This window comes from Erinaceus europaeus, chromosome 9, assembly GCF_950295315.1.
Source record: "Erinaceus europaeus chromosome 9, mEriEur2.1, whole genome shotgun sequence".
NCBI lineage: Eukaryota > Metazoa > Chordata > Mammalia > Eulipotyphla > Erinaceidae > Erinaceus > Erinaceus europaeus.
The window spans coordinates 114,321,493-114,348,729 of record NC_080170.1 but is presented as its reverse complement, the minus strand read 5'-3'; positions in this window follow the sequence as shown (position 1 = coordinate 114,348,729).

Here is a 27,237-nt window from a genome sequence, read left to right as displayed (position 1 = left end):
CACTTAGCACAATAGCTTCCAGTTCCGGTTCCATACATTTTGTTTTTGTTTTTAATAAATTTTTTAAAATATTTATTTATTCTCTTTTGTTGCACTTGGTTTATTGTTATAGTTATTGATGTGGTCATTGTTGGATAGGACAGAGAGAAATGGAGAGAAGAGGGGAAGACAGAGAGGGGGAGAGAAAGATAGACACCTGCAGACCTGCCTCACCGCCTGTGAAGCGACTCCCCTGCCTGCAGGTGGGGAGCCGGGTGTTCGAACCAGGATCCTTAGGCTGGTCTTGCACTTTGCGCCACAGGCGCTTAACCCGCTGCGCTACCTCCCGACTCCCCATACATTTTGTTTCAAATGATACTATTTTATCTTTTTGTGACACTTACATGCAATTAGAATGTAGAGAACCAGAGCATGGCTGAAAACTTACTATCCAAAAGTAAATATTGACAATTTTATTTCATATGAGATAAAGTGATTTATAAATAAGTTTAATCACACGCAAACACTAAACTGTAGATGATTGGACCTAGGAAATGTTGTTTTACAGCAGAATGCATGCCAAACTATGTTTGTATGGGGCACTAGGTTAGAGACCCAGTACCACATGGGAATATCAGGTATGGTACACAGATGTTAACAACCATGCTTTCAAATGGGTTAATTACTACTATAGTTGAATTGAATACTCAGTATTCATACTTGATATTTAAACCTTCAGAAGTAATGATGCTTATAGGTAAGAGTCTTTTGAAGTGTGGTGGTCGTGAGGGTAGAGTTCTCATAATGGGATTAGACCCTCTGTGAAAGAGGTCCCACTGAAGTGTTTGATCCTTTCTAACACATAAAAGTAAAAGACGTCTGCAACGAAATTCAGAAGTCTCCAACCCAACCATGCTGGTATCTAATCTCAAGCTTCTACTGTTGATAATTCTAAGAAATCAATTGCTTCTACTTGAACCGCCTGCCTGCAAGAAGTGACACTTCACAGGTTATGAAGCAGGCCTGCAGGTGTCTTTCTTTCTCCCACACTCTTTATTGCCCCATTCCCTCTCAATTTCTCTCTGTCCCATCAAATAAAATAGGAAGGGGGGAATAAAAGGCCACCAGGAGCAGTGGATTCATAGTGCTGGGACTTGACCGAGTCCTAGCAACAACCCTAGTGGCAATAAAAGCAAATGAATAAATACCACCTATTCATAGTGTTTTGTCATAGCAGCATGAGTGGTTGAAGGTTTATGTATTAAAATAGTAATAAAGAACTGACCAAAGCCTATTTTGCAAGTGAAATTTTGTTTTAATCATTCTTCTATTGATATTCGTATATAGAACAAGTTGAATACAAATTTAGTAGTTTTCCAGATAATTTGGACAATGGAGACCTACATGCTTATAAATTCAAGTCAAAGAAATTGATGCTTGATATTTAAATGTGCAGGAAACCCTGATGTTTTTTTTTCACTGTGGAAACACAAATAATTTATACTAATTATACCAGTGCACTTATCATTAAGTGCTCTTCTTGTCCTTGAAATATTTAGGAATTCTTGTCTCCCTCAAAAGACAAACAAAACATTACTTTATATTAAGAACATCTATCTGTATTTCTCAACATTGATGCACTATGGATACAGACCTGTCAAACCACACTTTATAACCACAATAACAAAAGATCATGTGGCATACACCTGTGAAATTTTGGGCAATCTAAATGGTTTCTATTCCATATATCCTTCGAGAGCAAAGGGATAGTGTAATGTAAATGGTCTGTCTCCTTTGTAAAATGAAAAAAAATCCCTCTCTCTCAGTAAAGAAAAAAGGAAAATATCATTGGAAAATTGAATAGAGGTGATAGAAATCTAAAACTATCAATGAATGTATGCCCTTGGCAACTTATATTTGTCTTATTGATATCTTGACTATGATAAATATGATTTTATTCATAACATCCTGAACCACTGAACAGTTATACTTTCATAAAGTTCATCTGTTCACTCACTTATAGGATGATACCATCCAGCAACATGAGAACATAGTGAAAAACACAAATTCCCAATTTCGAATTATATTCTTACTGGGGATAGGAAAAGACTAACAAAATGATGTATCTTACTAAATATAAAAAGTGATATAAGAAATATATGTAAAAAGGTAGCGTATATAAGGATACCTAACTCATTTAGTGGGAACGGAGAAATAAAAATGTGACTTTGATCTTTGAAATAATGGAAAAAACAAGCAAGATATAGGTATTGAAGACTATACTCATGGTCTAGATATCAGAAAAAATATATAGGAGTGTGTTCAGGTGGTACAATACCCAACTGAGTGGACAGGTTACCATGCTGAAGGACCTGAATTCAATCCTCCAGTCCTCACCTGCAGGAGGGATGCTTTACAAGCAGTGAAGCAGTGCTGCATGTGTCTCTTTCTCTCACCCTCTCTCCTCTCAATTTGTTTCTGTCTCTTCCAAAAAATAAACAAACAAAATTTTAATTAGGAACACTCTGTAAAATGCTGATGAGTACCAAAGTATTCACTGTCATGGAAGTTTAGGACAAACGGATTATTATAAACAGTCAGAGTTCTCAATATCATTTTCTGAAATCTACCATTTTTGGGGGTCAAAATTTACCAAAAATTGTGATTCCCCCCCAAAATTAAATAAGATAAAAAGGAAAAATAATAATGTTCACCAGAATCAGTAGTGGGTTCATTGTGCAGGCACTGAACCACAAACATAGCCCTGGTAACAATAAAAAAAAATGTTTAAAGTTGTCTCCAGAAGTACATTGCTAAAATTTTGACTCTAGTACCTATAGAATGTTGAGCTTATACACTCTATTTCCTTTCTTCAGGGAAAGTTAACTTCCCTATCTGATGTCCAGAATCATTATGAAATATCCAAATGTTCACTGAAATCATTTCTCAGAAGAACGTAGAGAAATAAATAAAAAAAGAAGCTCATGTTGGGGGATAAGTTACCCACACATCTTAACTGTTATCATTCCCTGATTTTTATACCACAACTGAGATGAGAATGAGGGTGGACAAAAAGGGAAATTGTAGTAATTTTGCTAGTGGAGAGACAATAGAATTTCCTTATGCTATATCTCAGCCCACAAAAACACTAACATTCTTCTCAATGTTTTCATTGTTGTAGTTTAAAAAGTAGCACCCTCTCACCAGCTAGCCCAATCTAAGGGCTACTCTTCAGAATCATTACAGTCAACATAAGAAGTTGACTATAATTGGTAGTTGGAAAGAGCTTGGTGAAAGTCAGCGTCCTTCCTATATCCCTGCTTTCTCTCCTTGGATTATTGGAAAGACCAAAGGGAAAGTTTGAAACAGAACAAATGTGCACCTACAGACAGCTTTAAGGGCAGTAATTTTAAAAATTCCACCTATTGAGAGCCTCAGCAGTGGTGGGTGTAGTGTATGAGGAAGAGTAGAAAGGGCCAGGGAAAATGCAACAGAGAATGAGAAAGACAAGGGCCTCCTCTCAGAAATCTTACTTTTCAGACTGAAAAAAAAATGTGGCAAAGAAAACACACAGAATAATGAAAGGCTATGAAAAAGAGGAGGAAAAACTTCTCTTAGAAGAGACATTTACAGGAAAACCAAGTGAAAAAATGGGGTAGTGATCTCAAGTAAAAAAAAAAAAAAAAAAAAAGAACAAAGGATAAAAACAGAACATACAAAGACCCTGAGCTGGTGGTTGCTAGGATTCCCTCACCAGGAATAAATACTCACAACTTCATTGCCTTATATAATACCATATTGTAGGAAAGAAAATGATACCATTTACAGTTAAATTGTTCCGTGTCAGAAAATCCCTCTTTGCTCCATTGGTTGCCTATGCTCCCATTTTAATCACTGAAAAGAAGCCTATTAAAGTAGAAAAGTGGTAGGGAGTCTCAATTACTTTGAATCAAAATGCTCCTAATCAGAGTCACATGTGGTACTTCCCCATTAAGTCTGACATTCTTACAGTGGAATATTCTCTTCCAAGTCAGCTACATTTCTAAAGTTTATTGCTCTAATTTTCCCCACATTTACCAAACCAAAGAATAAAGTTGTTTTTTAAACTGTTATAATTCAGTAACACTCTTCTGTTTCTTTACTTGTATCACTTATGTACATGTGGTAATCAGAACCCTCAACTGCTCCCCCTTTCTTAAATTCAGGATTCTGGGGTACCCAGTGTCCTAGACATTCAATTAAGTTCTAATCTAAGGGATGCCTTGATGGGATTTGGAAAATTTAATTAAAGACACGAATAACTGAACTTTGCTTTAGTGAATAACCCAGGTGTCCTGACAATATATAAAAAATTAACATAGCATAATATATAATAATAATAATCTCTTTTAAAAACTGAGAGCTTTCTCCAACTGACTGTAGAAGACGAACACAGGATTTTCATAAGCATTAGAAAATTTTGATGTATCACTGTTTGGGAAGCAACTGGTAGGTCAAGGAACCTTGGTAAACTCTGAGGCACTGAGGGCAACTTCTGACAGGCAACAAGAAAGAAATAGGTAATTCCATACTACACAAATAAAAAATGGCTTCTTTCCACCATGAGTGAGCTTGATGAAGAGTTCACCCCTAACTTTGGTCCTGAGCAGAGAATTCATCTATCTAGGAGTAGACTTTTCACCTTCAAAATCTGTGAGATAATATATTGATGGTCTCATAACCACTGTATTTGTGATGATCTATTCATGTAGCAGTAGAAAAGCAATATAGTATAAATTCATGACAATGACAATCACTTCTTCTCTTTTGGATCAAGAAGTCTTTTATGGGTTGTTGCATGTGTGACAGAATTTAGGTAATGCATAGTTATCACTTTTCTAGGCTTAGTCTATTTGGTCTTTCGTTGGGGTGGGATTAGAAAATGGATAGTCAGAGATCTTTTCTCTGTAGAACTGAAAGACTGAAATGTGTGCTAAAAACTCCTTTTCTAAGGAAAAAAAATGTAGCAGAATATCCCAAGGAACATTGTCAGCCAAGACCTTGTGGTTACAAACAGAGAGAAAGACAGGAAAGCTACCTGCCTTGGGGATGAGTGTTTTCTTACTTACAGTAAAAGACCCATGAAATCACAAAAATCAACAGAGATCAGTTAAACAAGAGTCATTGTCACCCATGAAAATCCATTCCCTGACTTAAACTGTGCCTCATTTGTCCTCCTCATGTAGCCTAGGCAGGATGAAGCCATATTATCATACTTTATGGCAGAGAGTTCAGGACCAACAATTAACAAGATATTCTTTTAAAGCAACTGCTATTTGGGGAGTTGTTCTAATTTATTTCACTTCCTGGAAAGAATAACATATACAAGTTCACATCTTCCAAACTCTAATGTTTATATTTTTTGAAAAATGTTTAAATAAATGTTAGAGTTATTTCACTAAAACTTGCCAAATTCCCTTTCTTTGATCCATGGTATTTATAGGTACTTTTGTATCATGCTAACCCCAAAGACTTGCCCTGGTGGACAAAACAAACATATTTGTGTATTTGTGTATATACATATATATAATATTTCCATAATTCAAGGAAATTATGTTTTAAATAGTGATATCATAGTGTAACATGCTAGATTATGTGATTTCAACACTTTTCAAAATGGTGCTGATAATAACAGCAGTAAGATGATGAATCACGGTAAGAGTATGTTCAACAGAGATATGTGAAAATGAATGTGAAGAACCAGGTATGTGGGGGCCAGGCAATGGCACACACTGTTGAATGTACATGTTACCGTGTGCAAGAAACCTAGTTCAAGCTTCTGGTCCCCATGTGCGGGAAGGAAACTTTAATAGTATTGAAGTAAGTACTTTAGGTGTTTCTCTTTCTCTCTCATTTCTCCCTTACCCCCTCAATGTGCTCTGTATTTTTATTTTTATTTATAAAATGGAAACACTGACAAGACCATAGGGGCACAAATCCACATAATTCCTACCACCAGAACTCCGTATCTAATCCCCTCTCTTGATAGCTTTCCCATTCTTTATCCCTCTGGGAGTATGGACCCAGGATCATTATGGGGTGCAGAAGGTGGGAGGTCTGGCTTCTATAATTGCTTCCCCACTGAACATGGACATTGATAGATTGATCCATAGTCCCAGCCTGTCTCTCATTTCCCTAGTGGGGTAGGGATATGGGGAAGTGGAGCTCCAGGACACATTGCTGGGGTTGTCTGCCAAGCAAAGCAAGGCTGGGATCATGATAGCATCTGGAACCTGGTATCTGACACTGTACCATCTTGGGATGTCTTATGTGTATCCCTCCAGATCTCTTCAGACCATCCCTTGATGTCTGAATTTAATCTCTCTCAATCTTGAGACACAACAGATCTCAGGGTTCTGGCATCCAGCTAAGGTTCTCCCCCTGAAATATCCATACATATGTAGCATTATTATGCATCATGATTTTTTTATTTATAAAAAGGATACATTGACAAAAACATAGGATAAGAGGAGTACAGCTCCACACAATTCCCACCACCAGCTCTCAATATCCCATCCGCTCCCCTGATAGCTTTCCTATTCTTTATCCCTCTGGGAGTATGGACCCAAGGTCATTGCAGGATGCAGAAAGTTAAAGCATCATGATTTTTAATGTGTTTTTCCCTTAACCAAGTCTTCTTGATGTCTCTTCACATGAACAAGTGACTTCACATCATTTCTGATGGATGACAAATTTTCTTCTTGGTGAATATATACCTGGATCTTACTGTTTCTATAAAATATTTCCATCAATTTCTTTCTGTTCTACCAAATAATGAAAAAGGGAAAAAATAAGAGAAAAAATGGTCACCAGGAACAGTGGTTTCCTGTGATGCACTGAGTCCCAGTAATAACCCTGGTAGAAAAAACAAATAAGAAAAAAAAATACACACATGCAGACAGAAAGATTAGTACAGAAAAAAATAATTTATAACAGCAAAAATAATTGTTATCAGTCAGATATCTATCAAATTTTAATTTATAAGAGCTATCCCCAAGGTCTAGAGAGTTTGCAACATGATTTAACTTTTAAAAATGTTTCTATGTCTATTCATTCACTCTATCCTCTCATCAATGAATTGAAGAAGAAAAGGTACTTTTCCTGCCATTGCTGGTTGTATTATTCACATAAGGACTAAGAACAGAGACTTATGGAAAACAATAAACTTCTAAATTTTAGTGATTTCAAGACCAGGATGTCTGGCTCCATACTAGTGTTCCATCTTCTTCAACACCATGTCACATAGTAGTATTGTATGCTGTCCTCCTTCAATAATAATCTAGCATTAGTTTCCCATTCTGATAAAAAGGGGACATTTTTGTAGAACACCACCATGACTGCCTTGGAAATTACACTTAATTTTGTTAGTAACCTAAAAAAAGAAATTAACACTAAGTGTTCAAAGACTACGAGGATCATAAAGATCTCCCTGTTTGAATTAATCACTAAAACAGTGTAAATTACTCAATTTAAATAGTGATTCAAGTAGTCAGTCATAAAGCTGGTTAACTGTATCATTTCAGGAACCTGAGTGATTGCATCTGATGGCAGATAGTGTGGGACATTGACAGAATCCAGTGAGGGAAATGTGATGGCCAGATTGTAGAAGACCACAAGTAAATGAGAGAAAGAAAAAAAAAAAACAATTGACTAACTTAAAACAAATATCCCATAAAGTGATTAAATAAAATTATGGGTAATTCATTCAAATATCTTCTAGGTGGATTTAAATAATGGTATTTGAGGAATAGTAATTAACTACCAGACAGAGCTCTAAAAAAATTGTCATGTATTCAATGAATTTCATTCTTGGCCAGTGCCAATTGGAGTAAATTCTTGAGAAAATAGAGGAATGGAAAAATAATAATTTTTATCCAATTATAACTGATACTGGGGGGGTAGTGGTATAGCGGAGTAAGCATATCACCAGGTGCAAATACCTGGGTTTGAGCCCCCACTCCAGCTGCAGGAAGTCTGCTTCACAAGCACTGAAGTGGGTCTGCAGGTGTCTCTCTTTCTCACCCTCTTTCTATCTCCCTCTCCTCTCTCAATGTTTCTCTGTCCTGCCAAGTAAAAATAAACCAGAAAAAAATGAAGTAGAATTGATACTGGCAATTGTAATTTTGTTGGGTATGAGGACTTGGAGCCCTGCAATTAGAATAGTAATTTTGCTTGAAGTTTTATTTAAACTTTTAGAAGTAAAAGAAATATGAAAACACATTTATAGAACATAGAGTGCCTATATAAATACTTAAGGATAAACATAATTTAAAACAGGTCAATTAGGTTTCTTTTAGCAAGTATAGAGAAAAATGATCTTGGGACTCTACTTAGCAGATATAAGACCATAGAGTGGGCACAGGTAATCCTGAGGTTGTATATATGCTGAGAAACTTGAACAGTTAGGTTCTTATTAAGATCTGAAACATAAGGAGTCCAGAGGGTCCCAATCAGAATTAACCCAGACTTAAAGACACCAAGAAACATCATATTTAGAATGGAAAGGAATAAGGATAAAGAAAGGATCCTGAAGGCTACAAGAGAAAAACAAAGAGTCACCTACAGAGGAAAACTCATTAGATTAGCAGCAGAATTCTCTACACAAACACTATAGACCAGAAGAGAGTGACGAGATATGTATCAAGTGCTCAATGAGAAAGGCTTTTAACCAAGACTACTGTATCCTGATATGCTGTCAATCAGACTAGATGGAGGCATAAAAACCTTCTCAGACAAGCAACAGTTGAAAGAATCAACTATCACCAAGCCTGCCCTGACAGAAGTTCTGAAAGTTCTCCTATACACTGTCAGACCGCCATAAATATGCCATATATTAGAACACTCAAAAAATCTATAAAACTGGTATTAAAATATCTTCAGTCTTTGATATCAATAAATGTCAAAGGCCTGAATTCACCTATTAAAAGGCACAGAGTAAGAAGATGGATCAGAAAACACAACTCAACAATATGCTGTCTACAGGAAACCCACCTAACTCAACAAGACAAACACAGATTCAAAGTGAAAGGATAGAAAACTATCATACAAGCCAATGGCCCACAAAAAAGGGCAAGAAACAGCTATTCTCTTATCCAACACAATAGACTTTAAAATCAATAAAATTTAAAAAAGATAGGGATGAATATTACTTAGTGCTCAGAGGATCAATCAATCAAGAGGACTTAACAATTATTAACATCTATGCACCCAATGAGAAGCCATCTAATACATCAAACATCTACTGAAAGAGCTACAGAAATATATTAACAGCAACACAGTCATAGTAGGGGACTTCAACACCCCACTTTCTCAACTTGACAGACCATCTAGGCAGAAAATCAATAAAGAAATGAGGGAGCTAAATGATGAAATAGATAAACTAGAATTATTGGACATTTTTAGAGTCATTCACCCCAATAAACTGGAATACACATTCTACTCAAGTCTACATGGGTCATTCTCAAGGATAGACTACATATTAGGCCACAAAGACAGAATCAGCAAATTCAAGAGCATTGAAATAATCCCAAGCATCTTCTCAGACCACAGTGGAATTAAACTAACACTTAACAATCAACAAAAGATTAGTAAGAATCCCTAAATGTGGAAGATCAACAGTACACTACTTAGCAACTACTGGATGAAAGAGGAAATAAAGGAAGAAATCAAAACATTTCGAGAGTTCAATGGAAATTATGACACAATTTATCAAAATATTTGGGATACAGCTAAGGCAGTACTGTGAGGGAAGTTCATAGCCATACAAGCACACATTAGGAAACAAGAAAAAGCACAAATAAACAACCTGATTGCACATCTTAAAGACCTAGAAGAATAGCAAAGGAACCCTAAAGCAACCAGAAGGACATAAATAACTAAAGTTAGGGCAAAAATAAATAACATTGAAAATAAGAAAACAATTTTAAAAAATCACAAAATCCAGACTCATAAAACAAAAAAGGGAGAAAACCCAAATAAATCAGATCATAAATGAAAGAGGAGATATCACAACAGACACCATAGGAATTCAATATATCATGCAAGGCATCTGTGAACAACTATATGCCACCAAACTGGAGAACCTGGAAGAAATGGACAATTTCCTAGATATTTATGAACTTCCAAAATTTAGTAAAGAGGAACTAGATGATATGAACAGGCCCATCACAGCTAATGAAATTGAAATAGTTATCAAAAACCTTCACAAGAATAAATGTCCTGGACCAGGTGGTTTTACAAATGAATTCTACAAAACCTTCAAGGATGAACTAATACCTCTACTTTTTTTTAATTCTTTTTTTTATTTATTTAAGAAAGGAGACATTAACAAAACCATAGAATAAGAGGGGTACAATTCCGCACAATTCCCATAACCCGATCTCCATATCCCATCCCCTCCCCTGATAGCCTTTCCATTCTCTATCTCTCTGGGAGTATGGATCCAGGGTCATTGTGGGTTGCAGAGGGTGGAAGGTCTGGCTTCTGTAATTGCTTCCCCGCTAAACATGGGAGCTGACTGGTCGATCCATACTCCCAGTCTGTCTCTCTCTTTCCCTAGTAGGGTGAGGCTCTGAGGAAGTGGAGCTCCAGTACACATTGATGGGGTCGTCTGTCCAGGGAAGTCTGGTCAGCATCTTGCCAGCATCCGGAACGTGGTGGCTGAAAAGAGAGTTAACATACAAAGCCAAACAAATTGTTGAACAATCATGGACCTAAAGACTGGAACAGTGCAGATGAAGTATTGGGGGGTATTCCCTGCATGCTCTTGTGTACTTCTGCTTTCAGGTATATATTTTTCCCCTAGTTTATGGGCACAGGTGAACCTATGCTCTATCTCAGGGGACCTGGACTATATCTAAGTTTGGGGATTTTATTGGGGTGTGGACCACCTGGAATGGAATTAGAGAATACTATGAAAGGAAAGTTCTCACCCGAGTGATGAAGCTGAAGGGTTGTCATTCCACACCTGAAGTCTCTGGTCACAGTCTAAAGTGAAGCATGCTGGGGTGGCACTCTTTGCATCGATTAGGTTGCGATCCTTGGATGCAATATTATTTGATTTGAATTGAGAGCAGCATGCAGAAAAGTGGGCCCCACCCTAAGGTTCCAGGACTGGGGGAAATATAGGCTCTATAGTGGAAATGTGAGGTTCCTGTTGTCTTAGGGTTCAAGAAGACAATGGATAGTTGTTCTTATTGTCACATTATTTGGTGATAGGGTTAACTTTGGAAAGTCCCTGTGATAGGGTTTGGGGTATAATACCCAGTATCTTGTATATAGCTGTGCTACCAGTTGCTTCTGTTCTCCCTGGTCTAGGCTTTTGGGAGAGACAACATATCAAAGACAGCCTATGTATTAAAAAGACTCAGTCTTTTTAAGAAGTTCTAGACATATCATTAGTTTTTCACCTCTCATATTGATTAAATAGTGGTTTATATGTTTACACTTTAATAGGATTGTACATAAACACCACTCCCACCACCAAAAGACTGTGTCCCATCTCCACCACCACCCCTGCCCCCCCACCCCCCCGCCATGCCAGGAAGCCCAATGGCCATCCTCCTCTTCACTACAGGGTTTTTACATTGGTGCCCTGCTCTCAATTTAATCAGATCCTGCTTTTAGTTTCCCTTTCTGTTCTTCTTTCTCAACTTTTGTTGATGAGTGGGGACATCCCATACTCATCTTTATCTTTCTGACTTAGCTGACTTAACATAATTCCTTCTAGTTCTGTCCAGGATGGATCAGATAAGGTGGGCTCATTGTTCTTAATAGCTGCATAGTATTCCATTGTGTATATGTACCATAGCTTTCTCAGCCACTCATCTGCTGTTGGGCACCTGGGTTCCTTCCAGGTTTTAGCTATTATAAATTGTGCTGCTATGAACATAGATGTACACACATCTTTTTGGTTGGGCATTATGGAATCCTTGGGGTATATCCCCAGGAGAGGAATTACTGGGTCATATGGAAGGTCTATGTCTAGCGTTGTGAGAGTTCTCCAGACTGCTCTCCACAGAGGCTGGACAAATATACATTCCCATCTATCAGCTCTGTCCCTAATGGGTTTCTTTCTTTAGACTGCAACTCCTCATCTTACAGAAAATGAGTTTGTCATCTATTCAGCAAAGATGAAAGAGAATTTTTGCCTTCTACACATTGTCATATCTACTGAAAAACTGACACCGTTTTTGCCACTGACACTGATAGGCTGTTGTGTCTTTGAGCAAGATCTGGGTAGCTCCTGGGCAAAGACCTATAGGAGAAGAAAACTGGACACTTGAGAGAAGGAAGAGGTATTCTGAGATCAAAACCCAACAGGCTTACTTAAAATCTGAAATCTATTATGCCATATAATTGGTGTATGTGAAGTGAAACACATATTAGTCCATTATGACTCACATTTTGTCCACTCTACAAATGCCTGGAAATTATTAGAAAATAGAAAGATTATAAATCTATGTCCAAGAAGGCCAGGTGTTGAAGCACTCAATTTTGAGAAGATGGGTTTGAGGCTTCGCTCCTGGCCTGCAAAAGCTCTGATTCACAAGCGGTGAAGCAATTCTTCAGGCCTCTATCTTTCTCTCCCTCTCTATCTCCCCATTCTCTCTCAATGTTTTCCTGTCCTATCTAATTAAAAAAAAAACTAAAAAAATGTTCTTATCTTTCTTTTCTTTCTTTCTTTCTTTTTTTCTTTCTTTCTTTCTTTCTTTCTTTCTTCCTTTCTTTTTTCCTTCCTTTCCTTCCCTCTAGGGTTTTTGTTGGGGCTCAGTGCCAGCATTACAAATCCACAGCTCTTGGTGCCCATTTTTTTCATTTTATTGGATAGGACAGAGAGAAATTGAGATGGAGGGTGAGAGGAAGAGAGAACTATGGACACCTGCAAAACTGCTTTACCACTTGTGAAGCTTCTGCTCCCCTTTACAGGTGAGGATCTGGGGACTAGAACCTGAATCCTTGTGTGGGTCCTTGCACTTCATACTATGTGCACTTAGTGCACCAGGTGTGTAGCCTCCCAGAGTCTGCTCCCCCCAAAAAAATGTCTTTATTTATTTTCTTACCAGAGCACAAATCAACTCTAGCATATAATGGTGTCACTGATTGAACTTGGAACCGCTGGCTTGTATATTTGTTATGCTCCTACTATATTATCTCCCTGGTCTTGCTTTAGTAGACTTCCACAAGGTACCATATTGAGATCAAAGGCATCTGAGTAAAGGTGGTGATGCTGGTAAGAAACCAATTTAGAGGGCAATTACTAACATTCAGAGCTAGCTCACGTAGTAGACTTTGTTATGAACTTGACATAAGTCCAAACCCCAGGCACGCTACCTGGGAGTATTACAGTACACTGATGTCCTATCTAATAAAAATAGATAGAAAAAAAGAGGTGAGAATGGCCACCTGGAGTAGTGGACTCATAATGCTGGCACTAAGTCATAGCAGTAACCCTGATGGCAATCAAATAAAAACGAAAAGAAAATCTATTTCAGGAATAACATGTATTAAGAAGGAAGGCATGATGGCATGAACAGTTTCCACTCTTGTTAAATTCGCTGCTATAAAAAGGGCTATATAATGTTTTGTTCTTCTGTTGGTTTCCTCTAGAGTTTGGCATGCACAACTATGCCTGCCTTTTCTAGTTTGTAGAATAGAAGCTTATCTCTCTTTTTTATTACCTTAGATTTTGATAAATCAGCCATTATAGATATTCCCAAGCTACTTTTCCCTGTTCAAATGCTCTGTTCTATTATGCTGAGGAAACCCAGGTTAGGTTATACCCCTAAGGACTATCAGTTCTTTCTTACCAGAAGATCAAAAGGAAGAAAAAGGGGTAGGGTAATAAATAAAATAAATGAATAAATAAACATTGGCAGAACTCAAAGAAATTGCAACTTTTCATTTAGTGATTTCTTTTTTTCCTCTTATGTTCATCTATTTCTGCTACTACTAGCCTTAGAGAAACAAAAATGTGTCCAGGATTGCCTTGGAAGTTGGTATATCAGTAAATAACATGATTTCTTTGATCAAATGACCGTTCTATGATCACATAACATATATAAAACATGAATTAAATGCTAAGTATTCCTGGAGAGGTCAGAGGATGACTAACCTAGTAGAATACATTTGCCTGTCTTTTGTGTGACCTGGGATCCAATTCTAACACCACATGCAAGAACCATGACATTAAGGGAAAGACTGATGCTATAGTATCTTTCGATCTCTCTCTGAGAGACAACGATGAGAATTTCACCCCAGAAACTGAGAAATCACTTATGGGAGGTCTCTGGTATCTCAAATAGAAGGAGGAGATGATAAATAGAAAAAGGGAAAAGGAGGAGGAAGAAGAAGACAAACATTTCAGGGGATGGTACTCAATCAGTTCTGTTTTATTTCTGATCTACTTATCTCATTTTTGCTCATTAAAGATGAAGAATGTTTACACTGGCAAGTTAGCTCACGTGGTAGACTTTGTTATAGGCTTGACCTACTAGGTTCAAGCCCCAGGCACATCACATGGGAGTAATACAGTACAATAATGTTGTGGTCTCTTTCTGTGCCTCTGAAAATGTCAACCAAAATGATAAAATCAGGAATGTATAAGAGTCTAGGAAAAAACAATAATAGCTAACAACAATAATAATAACAGTGTGTAATATTAAGATAGAGGCCAGAGAGAATGGGGGGATATATCCTTTGTCACTTGAATTTCTGAATCTATTGCTGTTATCTTCCTTCTACCAGACTTGATTGACCTAGCCACTGAGTAAGGTCAGTGTGTTCTGCTTACTAGTAATAGTCATCTCTTATCTTCTGATCTCTTATAATCTGAATGGTTGAAACCTAGACAAGAGATGAGTGACCACTTGTAATGTAATATAACACAAAATAAAGAAAGAACACTTTAGGAGATCCAGTCCATCTATACTGACACTTAAATTCTATGTCAGTATAACTCATAATCCTTGGAATGTTGTAAACCTAGTCTTTTCTTTTTCTTTTGCATTGTGAATCCTTTGTTCATCAGAAAAAAAAACAATTTGATCAATAGCAAATAAGGAGTGCATGGCACATGTGCCGTAAGAAAGAATAAAAGTGAGCTACCATGATCATATTTGTTACAAAGAGATTCGTTATGACATCAAGGCTCTAAGAGTCAGAGTTCAAGGCAGGCCTTCGATCAGCAACTTCCATTTGATATCATGACAAAGGGCAGAGAACAATGTGTGCAAAGCCTATTAGCGGGCAAAGAAAAACGGAAATAAAAATAGAGATAGATGATAGATAGACTGATGATAGATAAAAAGACAGTATTTAGACTTGGAAGCCAGGAATAAAACCAGTCACATCTGGGAGAAATGAAACTAAAGGTGGAGAAAGCATGGAGGAGCTGAGTCACACGCCAAAGGGCAAAACATCAGAACACAAAGCATGGGACTGTATGAGTCAGTGAGTCAACCACCGTCCAGATAATAGCTGAAGATGGCCATTCTATGAGAGTGCTGCCCTTGGGAGACAGTGGATGGCCTGTGTCTCCTAGTCTCCAAGTCTTCACAGAGACCTGGAGCTTCTTTGGTACCTACCACCTGACACTTGAGGAATTGACAAATACAAAGATTATGATGGAAGTAGCTCTGAAAGAATTCAGACCCTACCAAAGAGGAAGGGTGGATAGTATTCCACAATGCGATGAAGCTATAAAGAAACATATTGAGGGGGCAGAGCCAAGATGGCCACTCGGAGACAATGCAAGGCCTGAGCTCTGCAAGGAGGTTGCTTCAAAACTGGGACATTCGGCCACCAGGTGACAGATGCTACCATGATGCCAACTGGACTTCCCTGGACAGATGACCCCACCAGTGTGTCCTGGAACTCTGTTTCCTCCGAACCCTGCCCCACTAGGGAAAGAGAGAAACAGGCTGGGAGTATGGATCAACCTGTCAAAGCCCATGTTCAGTGGGGAAGCAGTTACAGAAGCCAGACCTCCCACCTTCTATACCCCATAATGACCCTGGCTCTATACTCCCACGGGTTTAAAGAATAGGAAAGCTATCAGGGAAGGGGATGGGATACGGAGCTCTGGTGGGGGAATTGTACCCCTCTTATTCTATGGTCTTGTCACTGTTTCCATTTATAAAATTTTTTTTTTTTAAAGAGAGAAAGAAAGAAACATTGAGCTGAGAGAAGATAGTAAATGAGTTCTTTTAAATGTAAGATGTGCCCCTTTCCTCATCTCTGGGGATTTGTTACTTTGGCTTGAATTCTTCAGCTACAAAGAGAAAGACGAGGGAAAGAGAGAAACACCTCAATACCAAAGCTTCCCCCCCCACACTAGGAACAAACCCAGATCATACACTTAGCATACATGGCATTTCTCCAGCACAGCTGTCTTGTCCACCTGGTAAGGTATGTTTCTATGACCCACAACATGGTATATGCTGGTGAGTGTTCCATGAAAATTTGAGGGGAAAAAGTGCATTTTCTAGTTTTGAATGAGACATCCATTTATCTTGTTGCTCCGTGGTATTGAATTCAAAAGTGAAAATGATGAGGCAAGGTAAGAAGGCCATAGATTCAGATGGCAGGGGCGGACTTGCTGGTCCAGGAGTTAAATCAGTAAAGTGAAATATTAAAAATTCTTTGGAGGGATGGAATGCCATCATGTAAATAGGGTCATACATATAACCTAAAAACCAAGAAAAAAGGATTTTATTTTGTATTTTGGAAAATAAGTTTAATTTAGGAGTTGCACAGTCCTATTTAAAAATAATTCAACAGGGCTGGAGAGAAAGCAAAATGGTTATGCAAAAGACTCATGCCTGGGGCCTCAAAGTCCCAAGTTCCTTTTCTAGCATGAACATAAGCCAAAAGCTGAGGCGTACACTGTCCTTTCTCTCTCCTTCTCCCCACGCCTCTCTCCCTGATTAAAACAAAATATTTTAAAAGAGTATAATGATTAACAATAGAATTTATACATATTTTAAAGTGTTATACTAATGTAAAGTTAAAACTGTAAAAAGTTTAACCCTTTTTCCAAGATTCCTTAACTATACTTCCTCAAGCTGTTGAATTATGTTTATATCATTTAAAATGCAGCTTATAATATGTGCTCCTATATGTGTGTATATATTTATGCATGCACATTTCACTAGGTTTGAGAAACTCTGGGACCACATGTAACAGGTTTCTTTAATTTAGAAATTAAAGAAATCATCAGACTCTCCAGGAGTAAGATCTGTTTATTTGCATCTTTCTCCCCAAACTTCCCCACCCTGCACAATTTGTTCTTGATACACCTGCTGACATCTTCCCTGGGGCTAGCAATCATTGGAACATCATTTGGAAGATTTTGTTTTAGTTTATCGGATTGTTACTAAGAAGTCAAGTAATCTAACTGATTCTGTTCATCTGAGGTGATGATTTGGAAGGAAGTAATTATTCAGCGACAGAATCTACCATCTCCAAATTGATAACATTTTGGTGCTATTTCTAAGAAAAAGTTTCATGCACAACACACAAAATATCTTCTGGAGAACATTATTTCCTGATTTCAGGATTCTGAAGGCATATTACAGCCTTTTGTTGCTTGTGGTAATGATTTTCAAATTATGTTTTTTGCTGATAAGACACAGAAGCACACGTTTTTTTCTTTTTAATGTGTAGGTTTTATTCTTTTTTATCTTTCTTTTTTATTTTTTTTATTTGTAAAAAGGAAACATTGACAAAACCATAGGATAAGAGGGGTACAACTCCACACAGTTCCCACCACCAGATCTCCATATCCCATCCCCTACCCCAATAGCTTTCCTATTCTTTATCCCTCTGGAAGTATGGACCCAAGGTCATTGTGGGATGCAGAAGGTGGAAGGTCTGGCTTCTGTAATTGCTTCACCGCTGAATACAGGCATTGACAGGTTGATCCATACTCCCAGCCTGTCTCTCTCTTTTCCCTAGTAGGGTGGGGCTCTGGGGAAGTGGATCTCCAGGACACACTGGCAGGGTTGTCTGTTCAGGGAAGTCTGGTTGGCATCCTGCTAGTATCTGGAACCTGGAGGTTGAAAAGAGTTAATATACAAAGCCAAACAAATTGTTGACCAATCATGGACCTAAAGGCTGGAATAGAGAAGCACAACTTTTTAAAACTACAGCTAACAGGTCACCACATGACTTAATTTATGTATGTTACACTGTATCTTCATTCATTAAAAATAGTAATAATAAAGCTAGGGTTGTAACACAAAGATTAGAATATATATGTAAATATCAAAGTCATATGATTAGGAAATGTGTTAAAATTGCCATAGATATTATTGAGCTTACATTGATAGTGTGGTTAGCTATCACAAAGTTGTATTATTCATTGCATCCTATAAACATTTTCCATAACTGCTTTGCCTATACTCTTAGTTCTAATTTCTTGTCTACTGCATCCTTCTATAAATCATGACTAGGGCAAAAGGGAGAAGAATAAATACAATATTTACAACACAAAATAGCGACTCATAACTGACCTAAGCACAGATCCTGAGTATTTTTTTAGATTGCTTTCCAAATTAAAATCATGTTGTTAACTCAGTTAATAAATCCAAACACAATCTTGAACCGCGCCCATGGTTGTCTACTTTACCAGCTTCTGTGAGGCATTCCTGTATCCCAACTGCAGCTCATTCAGACCTCATACCTAAACACAATTGAATCACTGAGTGAAAGCTGTTATTAAAAATGCCAACTCTGTTAAAAACAGTGTTAGGAGGTAGTCCTGTTCATCAGTCACTTTAATCTGATATTTTTATTTATTTATTTATTATATTTATTTTATTTATTTATTCCCTTTTGTTGCCCTTGTTGTTTTAATGTTGTGGTTATTATTGTTGTTGTTGTCGTTGTTGGATAGGACAGAGAGAAATGGAGAGAGGGAGGGGAAGACAGAGAGGAGGAGAGAAAGATAGACACCTGCAGACCTGCTTCACCTGTGAAGTGACTCCCCTGCAGGTGGGGAGCCGGGGTTCGAACCGGGATCCTTATGCCGGTCCTTGTGCTTTGCGCCACCTGCGCTTAGCCCACTGTGCTACAGCCCGACTCCCTAATCTGATATTTTTTAAGTTAGTCTCATTTATAGAAAGTCTTTAAATTGATTTACTTATTTTGGATATAGACAGAGAGAAGTTGAGAGGGAAGGGGGAGAGGAGAGGAGAGGAGAGGAGAGGAGAGGAGAGGAGAGGAGAGGAGAGGAGAGGAGAGGAGAGGAGAGGAGAGGAGAGGAGAGGAGAGGAGAGGAGAGGAGAGGAGAGGAGAGGAGGAGAGGGAAAGGGAGAAGAGAGGAGGGGAGGGGAGAGGAGGGGAGGGGAGGGGAGGAGAGAGGAGGGGAGAGGAGAGGAAAGGGGAGGGGAGGGGAGAGGGGAGGGGAGGGGAAGGGAGGGGAGAAGAGAGAAACTTGCAGCACTGTTTCATTACTTGTGAATCTTTCCTCCTGCAAGTGAGGACTAGGGCCTTGAACCTGGTTGCTTGTACAATATGTGTGTCCTCAGTCAGACACCCAGCCCCCTTAATCTGACAGTTTAAAAATCTAGTTGATAGTGCTTTGTTTGTGACCTAACTCAACCTGTTCATAAGCCTCTTAAACTAACTACATCTGTAGCAGAATCAGAAAGCCAATTGCTCAACTCACCTAAACATGAGTTTACCTTACTGAAAGTCTGAAAAGTAAATCGTTTCCAAAAAATACTACTCAGAAAAAGAGCTTCAAACAGGGTCTACTATATATGTTTTCTAAAGCAAGGAGAAGAAAGAGAAACCAGAATATCCAAATATTTTGCAAACACAGCCTAGATGTTTCATTTGGTTCAAGTCCCTGATTTATAGACATTATAAACAGTGGGGCCAAGCAATAGGCTGCTGGAGCTTCTTCAAAAGAATGATGCAAATAGCAGGAAGAAAATTAATCAACAACAGATGCATGCATGAACATTCTGTGTAGCTGGCTGTGAGTACAGCATGTGCTGTTTTGTTTGTAAGTGTTTCCTTAACACATGCAGCATTTGTCTCTGTATCTCTTTCTCTCTCTCTCTCATCGCAGCCACCACCGCCATTACAAAGAGGACTCGATCTTCTCATTGACTACTGATATAATTATAGCAACACAGAAATATCCACAGTGAAAAAAATATACTTGTCCTCAGAGAAGAATACCCAATTTTCCTTGAAAAATAGACAATTTACAGATAAGAAAAGATAAGTAACAGTTTTCCAGAGGATCAATTGATGCATGAGGTTGGAAAGTAGTCTTTTTATTTAAAATATATATTTATTTATTTTAATAGTTTTGTTCAAGGACCAGGTACCTCCCAGAAAATAGGAGTGGTTACAGGTGTGGCTTGGAAAGATGGAGGTGGGGCTTGGTTTTAAAATCTAGAATCAGTGAGCTCGCGGCTCTTTCTGTCCAGATAGCATCATGTGAGTTTCAACTCTGTTTCTCTATCTATCTAGCTTTCTATCCCTGTCTCTCTCATGCCCAACATGTGAATGTTCTCTATTTTCATGAATAAAACTTTAAAGTATCTGCGGTGTCTGGGCGGTAGTGCAGCGGATTAAGCGCACATGGCACAAGGACTGGTGTAAGGATCCCAGTCCTAGCCCCCGACTCCCCACCTGCAGGTAGGTCGCTTCGCAAGCAGTGAAACAAGTCTGCAGGTGTCTATCTTTCTCTCCTCCTCTCTGTCTTCGCCACTTTTCTCGATTTCTCTCTGTCCTATCCAACAATAATAACAGTAACAACCACAACAAGGGCAACAAAATGAGAAAAGTAGCCTCCTGGAACAGTGGATTCGTAGTGCGGCACCAAGCCCCAGCGATAACTGGAGGTGAAAAAAAGAAAAGTTTAAAGTACCTGAAAAACATGCTCTCTCCTCAATTCTTTGCCGAGATATTGCATGACAAACTTTTTAACGTTGAGAGAATGAACGCCAGCCTTTCTTCTCCTGCTTAACCATTAGAAACAATAGGACAAATCTATTTCTCGAATTCTAAAAATACTGCACACTATTTTCCACAGGAGGTAGACCGATTTGCATCCTCATCAGCTGTGTAGAAGGGTTAGTTTTGAAATCTGGGTGTTGGAGCACCTCGTTGAGCACATATGTCCCATTGATAATCTCATTTCCTCAAAACTAATTTTGGCAATAGAACTGAAAGTTTCTCAGGTAAGATTTACAGAAGTTTAACCCCAAGGATAGAGGAGATTATACTGTACTATATTCTGTTATGTTCATCACGTCCTATTTGACTAAATATGGATGATCTCAGGGAAATATGAAGAGGTCAGTTTTTTGTTTTTGTTTCTGCTGTTGTTTGTTTTTTTAGGAAGACTATAAAAATTGGCCTTTACCATGTAATTATTAAAAAAAAAATCAACAAAACAGTTTTGGTAATTCTATTCTTGAAAGAATGTTTGAGTTGACAAAGCAGGCAACCTAGCAGCGTGCCTGCATTGCTGTGACTGTGATCTAGCTTTGGTAGTAGCACCCACCATGAACTGGGGGAAAATTCAGTGCTGTGGTTTCTTCCCTCCCACCACTGTCTCTCACAATATCTGGAAATTTAGCCAAGTGGTAAAATCATGGAAGTGACAAAAAAAAATGGCATTCTTTCTACTTATATCCTTGAAATATAAAGCGCTCTGTTTTTTTTTATTTATTCCCTTTTGTTGCCCTTTTGTAGTTATTATTGTTGTTGTTATTGCTGTAATTGTTGTTGGATAAGACAGAGAGAAATGGAGAGAGGTGAGGAAGACAGAGAGGGGGAGAGAAAGATAGACACCTGCAGACCTGCTTCACCGTTTGTGAAGTGATTCCCCTGCAGATGGGAAGCCAGGGCTTGAACTGGGGTCCTTACACTGGTCTTTGCTAACCCGCGGCACTACTGCCTGACTCCCAAAGTGCTCTATTTTTAAGTGATATTTTCCTCATAATACAATAGGGATTTTCCCAAAATTAATATTAATTAAAGTGAAATTACATATGTTCATATATAAAACAATCAAGTTTACAATTCTTCAGTCCAAAATGTAAACTATTTTGAGGTGCCTCAGTTGTCTTCTCCTTCTTTGACAGATAAGAAATAGGATGGAGAACAAGTAAGTCTTGGCTTAAATCCTGAAAACTTCATCAATATATGACTGTATTGATTTTCTGTGGTTGGTGTAAAGAATCACACCAAACTGGGGGGAGGCTGGGAAAATTAAAAGAGCAGAAATCAATTTTTTTCTTGTTTCTTGTAGCTAGACTTTTGAAGTCAGATGTTGGACAAAGCAACCTTTTCCTGGGGACTCTAGAAGAACCCTTCCTTGCTTTTTTTTTTCTGATTTAATAATGATTGACAAGACTTTGGTATAAGAGGGGTACAATTTCCTACAATTCTCACGACCAGAGTTCTGTATCCCATCCCCTCCATTGGAAGTTTCCCTATTCTTTCTCTTTATGAAAGATGTCTATGGGTTGCAGAAGATGGAAGGTCTGGCTTCTGTAATTTGATTCTTCACTGGACATGGGTGTTGACAGGTCAATCCACACCCCCAGTCTGTTTCTATCTTTCTATAGTGGTGTAGGGCTCTGGAGAGGTGAGATTCCAGGACATATTGGTAAGGTAGCCAAAACCTGGAAACAACCCAGGTGCCCAATAACAGATGAGTGTCTGAGAAAGGTGTGGTATAATATACACAATGGAATACTACTCAGCTGTTAAGAATGATGAACCCTCCTCCTCCAACTCATCTTGGATGGAGCTAGAAGGAATTATGTTAAGTGAGATAAGTCAGAAAAAGAAAAATGAGTATGGAATGATCCCACTCATAAACAGAAGTTGAGAAAGAAGAACAATTAGGGAAATGCAAAGCAGAATTTGGCTGAGCTTGAAGTATTGAATCTTCCTTGCTTCTGATGATGGTACTCAACCCTTGCATTATTATGTTTGTGGCAATATACCTCTGACCTCCACAGCTGTGATTGACACCTCCCGGGTTCATGTTCCTGTATCCAAATGTTCCTCTTAATTGGCTGCTAGGCATTGGATTAGTGGCCTGTTCAGTCTTAGTATTTCTTCGTCAACTTAAACTAATTATACCTACACAATCCTGTTTTTAATTTAGATCTCATTCTGAGTCACTGGAAGTTAGGGTTTCAACATGGATTCAGGAGGTTACATAATTCAAACCAAACCACAAATGGACATAATGAAGTACTGAATAAGTGACATATGATGACATGCATGTGGCACACAATGTGCATTGAACAGATTTTTTTTTTTTTAGCAATCCTTAACTGTGCATTTACTATGTACCAAATATTATGCTAAGGTTCAAAGGTAAGATCTGTAGACAATTTTGCCTCCTCTGTTCTTTTCAGATTTAAGTAAAGTAATTGACACACACACAAATTAAGCAGGCAGGGTATGTAGCAAATCTGGGGCAGCAGAGATCCAGAAAAGAAAGTTAAATCTTCTATCAGAGTCAAGTTCAACCCATGGTGATCCAAAGCTTATATATGATCAGTTTTTCAGGTTCTGAGAATCCTGGAAAGGAAATGGACATATCCTGACTTCAAAAATATCACTTGGAGAGTAAATGAATGGTAAGGAATAGGAAAATTAGAGAAACCCAGTTATAAGATGTGGAAAAGTAGTACTAATAGTAATTTTATTATTATTGCCAAGTTTGCAGAGCATTCCATATGGCAACTCAACAGAGCTTGGAAGAAGATAACAGTTCTTGATCTATTTTTGAAGACAAGGAAATGTAGGCAACAAATCTTGTGACTTTATTTAAGGCTAATACCCAAAGAGGTATAGTCCAAACTTGGATATAGCTCTTCTGAATAAAATTCAAGATTTTCCCTCTTATACATCATGTTGCCACTCTAAGAATGGAATGATAGTTTGCACAAAAGGTAAAAGTGTAAAGGTTCTAACTTAGGTGCAGTGAAAAGAGCCAATTTTGGGGGCCAGGTGGTGGCGCACCTGGTTGAGTGCACATGTTACTATGCACAAGGATCCAGGTTCAAGCCTCTGATCCCCACCTGCAGGGGGAAAGCTTTGCAAGTGGTGAAGCAGGGATGCATGTGTTTCTTTTTCTCTCTCTCTACTCCCCCCTTAATTTCTGCCTATCTCTATCCAATAAATAAAGATAATTTTAAAAAAATTAAAAGAGCCAATTTTAAAACAGAAACAAAAACAGCTGGCCTATGGTATCAAGATCTCAGAACCTCAAAGAAGACTGTTTGCAAAGTTAAAGAATTTGTTGTATCTATAGTAAGAGCCATGTGATACTAGCTATGACAGAAAATAAGGCTTTTTTTTTTTTTTTTTTTTTTACCATAAGCATATATCAAGTCCAGGGAGGGAGCAGTCTGAAAATTAAAATCAGATCGATTTTAGAAGACATGTAGCAGGGGATGGTGGCACACGATTAAGCACACATATCACCATGAGCAAGGATCTGAGTTTGAAACCCCGCTCCCCACCTGCAGGAGGAATGCTTCATGAGCAGTGAAGCAGATCTTCAGGTGTCTATCTCTCTCTCTCTCCCTCTCTGCCTTCCCTCCCATCTCAATTTCTCTCTGTCCTGTCAAATAAAAATATAAAGCAAGCAATCAAGCAGGCAATAAATAAAATAAGATTAGTTTCCTTTTATTGACAAGTTTTATATATACTTTTCAGTTCTTCCTGGACAGGCAAAAATGAGACAGATTCTGATGGCAGAGACATCAGTGAAGAAGGTTGGATTAGGTGAGTGGACTTTTTGTTTGCTTTGTTGTTCATTATAACCTCAGAGTTTCCTCTTTGATGAAATTATGCAGGACACTCATCATGGTCTTAAAACTGAAATGGAAATACCGCACTCAATTCACATCAAGAAAGACTGTGACTGAGCAAAGTTTCACAATGTCATTCTTACAACGGATCATCTACACAACACAAAACACGGACATCTGTGACTTCCCACCACAAACTGTTTCCTTATTTCCTCTACTTTTCTTCCCATGATACACACAGGCACTCATACCAATTACTCATTACCTGGGAATAGATGCTGAAATTAGAAAGCTGGGGGGTAAGTGTTTATTATATATATGCAAGCAACTGTGGACATGTTTTAGCTTTCATACTTTCCAAAGTAATAATATCTTTTAGGTGATAGAATGATCCTACCATCAACACAGAGAAAGAACCACAGTAAGGAGTGAGTATATCACTTGGGAAAGCCAAATAATAAGAATGGATGATGAATTCAAAGAAGGTGTACTAGACTCAGCAACTTGCCATTAAAAGTGAAGAGTTATCCGCAACCTAAGACTACTCAGCTGTAAGGGAGGAGGGGGTGTTCGGGGAAGAGGTCTTGCCACTTGCAAGGATTACAGAGCGTCAAATTTTATTATTGCCATTTTGTTAAGGAAATATTTTTACAGGACTGTGTTGTCACAGGGGACAGTCTCACATTTTTACAAAGTAAGGTCTAGCATAGTACATATACTCTCCACCAATTTGCCACCTCCTTCACCATACAGCACTGAGCCCCTAACCTCCTTTTATCCACTCTGGCATCTCCCTTTTGAGTGCTTGGATTTGCTGAAATAGACTACACTCTCCTAATATCTTACCTTGTATGTTCCTTTATTTCGTTTTTAAAATCTCACCTATAGATGAGATCATCTGATATTTATTCCTGTGATTCAACATGATTCCTCCAAGTTCCATCTGTGTTGTAGCAGAAGAGAATACCTTGTGTTTTCTTGCAGCTCAGCAGTATTTCCTCGTGCAAACATGCTGCAACTTTCTTAACCACTCACCTCTTCAACTGGGTTGTTGCCAAAATCTTGTCTATTACACACAGAACTATGATAAACAAAGGCATGTGCAAATTGCTTCAGATAAGTATTCTAGGTTTTTTTTGTAGATATATATATATATATGGAAAAAGTTGTTTTGTTTTATACTATGTATATATTTAAAATTTTGATGACACTTCAGACTATTTGCCACAGAGGCTGGATCAACTTGCGTTCCACCAAAAGTCAAAGAAAATAACATTCTTCGTAAAATAATGGATAAAGACTAATATTGTGAGATCGCAGTTATATGTGGTAGATTTAAAAATATATGTACTTTAAGCTACAAGAACTAAATAGACTTTACCAGAAAAAAAGAAAGTTGGGGAAGTGACTAAATAGGATCAAAAATCAATATTACAGGACAATATTACTGAATAAAAATCAATATTAGAGGATAAAAACTAAACTTTCGGTGGTGAACTGTCTCTATCAATATTGATTAACAAGGCAAAAACACCTATATGTTATAAGCCCATGATATATCAGTTTTGTTTCGAGGGGTACAAAGATAAGCAGATAAGTAAAGAAATGTAAATATATGTGAAGTCTTCCTTTTTCCAACTAAATTCTATTAGCTTTCAAGTTTGAAAATATAAATGCTTGAAGTAAAACATTCATGAGGTTCTTCTTGAAGGATTGCCAACGGAATCAATTCTCTGCTTGTTTTCTTACTCTGCCTCTTTCCCTTTTTGTCATTTTATTGAGGAGCTGATGGTTTACAATGCGACTGTAGGTAGTCATTGAAGACAAAGATTCAAATGATGTTAATGTAACATTGCAGAGGAACTAGAAACTATCTAGCCATCTCTATGAGCTTAGGAACACATGATTTCAAAGAGTATTTAGTCCCAAATCATGAAAGGTTAACTCAAAACAACATGACTTTGTTCTGGTTGTACACCGCAGAGATTCCTTTCTTCTCCCAGTATCCATCTTTAATGTTTCCTCATAGGTATCTCCTCCCCACAATGCACAGACCTAGATAGTCTTATACTCATGTTAAAAATGGGAAAATAGAGGCTGGGCGGTGGTACACCTGACTGCGGGTATATATTACCATATGCAAAGGTTCAGGTTTAATCCCCTGGTGGGACCTGCAGGGGGGAAGCTTCACAAGCAGTGGAACAGTGCTACAGGTGTTTCTCTTTCTCTCTGCCTTGCCCTTTCATCTCAATTTGTCTGTCCTATCAGATAAAAAAAAAAAATGGCTTCTGGGAGTGCTGAATTTGTCATGTAGACACCAAGCCCAAATGATAACCCTGGCGACAAAGTAAGAAAATAAAGTGAAATAGGAAAAATAGCAACATAGGCGGTAGTATAGTGGAAGAGACAGGATTTG